Source organism: Carassius gibelio, chromosome B16, assembly GCF_023724105.1.
Source record: "Carassius gibelio isolate Cgi1373 ecotype wild population from Czech Republic chromosome B16, carGib1.2-hapl.c, whole genome shotgun sequence".
Classification (NCBI taxonomy): Eukaryota; Metazoa; Chordata; class Actinopteri; order Cypriniformes; family Cyprinidae; genus Carassius; species Carassius gibelio.
In genome coordinates, this window is record NC_068411.1 from 7474108 (window position 1) to 7478778 (window position 4671).

Consider the following 4671-nt stretch of genomic DNA (forward strand, 5'->3'; position numbering starts at 1 on the left):
AAAATCAAGCCATACTCCACATTCCATACCAGATGGAGGCAGTATGCCTCAATAAAGTGAATTGGTTTACTCTAGAGTAACAAACGAGAAACGGCATAGTCTCTATGCTCCACCCCTACCTTCACAACAACCCTATAGCCATAGCCGACAAGTAATCGAAGCCTAAGAGGACGTTTTGCCTCCAGAGGAACGTTGGGTGATGTCAAGTGATTTTGAAACATGACATCTTCAAGCTACTCCCCTTCACCTTTACCAGTCAATATGTTCCTATTCGTTTTTTTTTCATATTACATTTTGAGTTGTATATACACATTATTTCAATTAAATTAATTTGACAAACAGCATTCTGTCAACATCATTGGTCAACATCAGACAGCTGATGTTGACCAAGCTAGCACCAACCAACGTAACCAGAGCTGCCAACTCTCAAGCCAACTCTCCTGAGACACACGCAATTGACTCTTTTCACACGCTTTCACTCCACACATCAATTTTTTTCACGCACACAAAAACCACGAAACAAAGAGGACACGGAGACCAACAGACTAGACAGAGCAGGTTAGTTATGATATAAAAAAATGGGTAAGTTATAGCTAACGTTAGCTAATTATCAAACGCAGCTACGGTTAGCCATCGCTAACATTAGCACGTTATCGAACAGCCTTCGATACATTTCTATGCTATAACTTCCCGAAAACAAATACACAAACATATAAAACAAACTTCTAGCGAAATACTAACAGCATCTAACTTACCAATCCAAAAGAAATGTTGCAAGTTCGGAGTCGAACCTCATTTCTTTCAGGTCCATCAGTTGTCTCCAGCGATTAAAAGCAGTGCCGATGTTTACTCTGGTTGGCTCCTTTTCTTATCGGATTTGATTTGTGATTCCGAGCGCGGTTGTTTCCCTGTAGCGGGTGGTGGTCTCTTGCTAAGGGCTTGAGCCATCCTTCTTCTCTCTTCCCTGAACTGAAATGAAGTAGTGGGCTGTACTTTCCACATGATTGACATCAGGTTCAGGTACGTAGGTTCATGTATTGCAGGTTGGCTGGTGGTTATGTTGCCCGCATACCGCCTACCATGGCCGAAACTGGTATTACAACACCTGTCGGGCCGGGGCTAGTAATGCTAATGCTAATTAAGGTTGATATCTCTACAGCAGTATAACTTGACATTTTTTTAATGACATCATCTCCCTTATTTCTTCTCATTCTTTTGATGCATGTAGGTCATGTTTTGGATATTTTTACCTCAATTTTTGCATATGGCACCTTTAAGTCATTTGTGGATTAATGCGTATTAGAGATGCGAACCGTTTAAAACGATTCAGTTTGATTTGGTGAACTGAATGATTCGTTCGCGAACCGAATATCCAGACTGCTTTGATTTGAACTCTCTCTCACACAGACACGGAAGAGAAGACAATGCTGAATAAAGTCGTCGTTTTTGCTATTTTTAGACCAAAATGTATTTTCGATGCTTCAAAATATTTTAACGGACCCTCTGATGTCACATGGAATACTTTGATGATGTTTTTCTTACCTTTCTGGACATGGACAGTATACCGTACACACAGCTTCAATGGAGGCACTGAGAGCTCTCAGAATAAATCTAAAATATCTTAAACTGTGCTCCGAAGATAAAAGGAGGTCTTACATGTTTGGAACAGCATAAGGGTGAGTTATTAATGACATAATTTTCATTTTTGGGTGAACTAACCCTTGAAGACATAGAGCGCCCTCTCGCGGCTGTAGACGGTAATTTCTCTTGGTTCTTGGGTTTAAATAAATGCGACTTATATATGTTTTTTTCCCCATCATGACGTATTTTTGGACTGATGCGACTTATACTCAGGTGCGACTAGTAGTCCGAAAAATACGGTAAACTTATGTACAGTACAGTCTTAAATCATATATCAATCACTGCTGAACAATATTTTGTATCACATTAAAATAAAGACAAATTTAATCAGCCTATTCTACTTGTATGTGAAGTCGAAATCAACCCCAATTTTGTAGAGTTGGTGAAGGGTGAACTATAAAAACCATTATGCCTATGGAGAGTCCCCGTAAACCATGTGAGTTGACAGGTGAAGATCAGCAAACCTAGGTCTCACACATTTAACATCTTCATTGAGGAATCACAATCATTCATTCCAGACTAAGAAGAGAGAGAGAGAGAGAGAGAGAGAGAGAGAGAGCAAGAGAGAGAGAGAGAGAGAAAGAGAGAGAGCGAGAGAAAGGACTTGATTAATCACCGTCTGACTGATGAATTGAATAAAATACAGTTTGGGTTTCAAAGCCCAGGGTTAGAGCAAACACAGTGTGATTGTATTACCCTTAATATGAACTACAGATTTGGAAGTGGTACTGGAACAGAAGTTCAGGTCAGTTGTCCTTCAGAGCCGTGACCCTCAGATGGGGGGCGTGGCCAATGGGGCGATCTGGGATCCGTCAACACCTCCGTTCCCCAAACAGGCTTCTCAAGCCTGGAGCCTCTGGAGCGGCACCACATGGAAAGTAAGTGCAGAGTGGAAACTGGCTGCCAAAAAGTCCAAGCTCTGCACCTCTTCCAGATTAGCATTCCTTCCATCTGACACATGTGCTGTGAAGCAGATTATCATCTAAGTGGACAAAGCACAATTTAGAGAAAGGTGGAAACCTCAAAGGCAGGGAGAGGAGGTACCTTATAACAACACCATTCTTGGAGGGTAATTGCACCATGGGAAAATGAGGCAGTTATGTGATTTGGGAAATGGTCACCGAGAGTTTGTGGAATGTAAATATTACACATCACCCTAGTTGAGACTCGTTATTTCAGAAATACTTTGATTCCACAATCAGTTCTTGAACGTCTGCATTCTTCCACTGATTGGAATTCCTCTTTAAAGTCTGTTGTAATAACGATTAATGTGCGTGCTATTTTGCTCTTTTTCTTATCTTTGCACAAGAATGTTTTGAGTGCATGATATGATATTGATATTACATGCGTATTATTTTGCTGATTATCATACACTTCTTAGCACCTACTGGTAGGTTTTGTAACTGCAAGCAAAACGCATCTATGTTTATTGACAGCTATTCCAAAGTAGCTATGGAAGCACGTTTCGGTCACGGAATTAAAAATAAAAAGGTAACTGCAACTATATCTAACAATTCAGAATTTAGATCTTAATTTGGAAACTAAGAATACACACACAAAAAACGGAATTGTAAGATTCAGCTAACTTTTTTAATAATCAAACATCCATGAGTAGCTGTGTATACAGACTGAATCTTCTGCAAATGAATTATTCAATCATCCTTTTGAAACACGTCCATTCAATGAATCTGTTGGTCCAGAATGATTGGTCTACAAATTTGACTTGATGGCTTCAGTAGACTTTGAAAATGGTGCACAGATTTTATGGAGAAAAAAAAATTCTTATGCCTTAATGGTGTTTTTTCGGCCTTGTGCTTTGCTCGTTTGCCAAAAAATAAAAAAATAAAACACATGAAAAAGGCCCATTCATATCGCTTGAGTAAACGATGACAGCATTTTCATTCAGTGAAAACTACTCCCTTTAACGACATCGAGTTTAAAAGACACTGATGTGTGTTCATTTCCTCACCTGATGTTACCCCATGAGGAGCAGACGGTGAGGAGCCGTCTTCATTACCGTCATCTATCCCTGCAGTTAAATGATATAAAGCCTGAGCAGCAGTCTGGCTCCAGCGCTGGATGAGGAGGAGCGGAGCGAGTGTGGGAGAGCTGCCACTGGACACCCTGCTCTACCACTCTCTGTACAAACAGCTGGAAGTGAGAGAGAGAGAGAGACGTGACAAAAACAGAAAAAGAAAAGGACAGAAAGTCCAGGACCAAAGTATTGGGCAGAGAACAAATATCATGTTTCATAACAAGTTTAACACTTTATGACCTCCTTTACTCCAGTGCTATTTTAGTATCACTGATGTACATTTACAGATTTTTGTTAACAGGTTTTATGAAGCTAAGTCTTACATTTTTAAGACCTTTTAGAGACGAAGTAAAGAAAATTCAAGGAATAAACTAGAAACAATTGGTCAAAATGTCTGGGAAGCACACAAGTTGCATTAGCAACACTCAAAAAATTTGACGACACAACTTTCAAGAGATCTTGTCTTACTTTGCAGTGAAAATGTCTAAAGAGTCTTAAATCAAGATAGATTTACTTCAGAACAATAATTACTCAAAGGGACAGTTCACCCAAAAATGAAAATGTGATGTTTATCTGCTGTGACTTTGTTTCTTCAGTAGAACATCAAAAACATCAGATTTTCATTTTGGGGTGTACTATACCTTTAATGTAAGCCTTGTTTTCCGATAAAGTGTTTATGATTAAAACAAGAACAAACTCTGCTCATGGCTCTGCTCATGGGCCCAGAAAACATGAACTCAATTCAAACAGAATTTCATAACCCCTTTGACATTTGTTCTTGTTTTAAGCATTAACTCATTTAATTTTGTTCAGATTCAATTTTCAGGCTCAGATTTAAGGCCTTTAACTCGTGGGACAGGTGCGTTGAAGCAGGGTTGGAGCTTAAGTCTGCAGGAAGGTAGTTCTTCAGAAGCAGAGCTGGAGAACCCTGGGCCCGTATTCATGAAAAATAAGAGTTGCTCCATGTAACAAAATTCTAAGAAAATTCTTAGAAA

The 4671-nt window shown here is 39.4% G+C and overlaps 1 long non-coding RNA gene across 1 annotated transcript; it reads right to left on the reverse strand.

Annotated features, from left to right (window-relative positions):
* Positions 1–1725: 1725 nt before the first annotated feature.
* On the reverse strand, positions 1726–3763 carry LOC127975540 (uncharacterized). The gene is made up of 3 exons (XR_008157547.1): positions 3611–3763; positions 2338–2623; positions 1726–2160 (listed from the first exon to the last, which is right to left on the reverse strand). It is a non-coding gene; the product is annotated as an uncharacterized LOC127975540 (long non-coding RNA).
* Between the last annotated feature and the right edge of the window lie 908 nt (positions 3764–4671).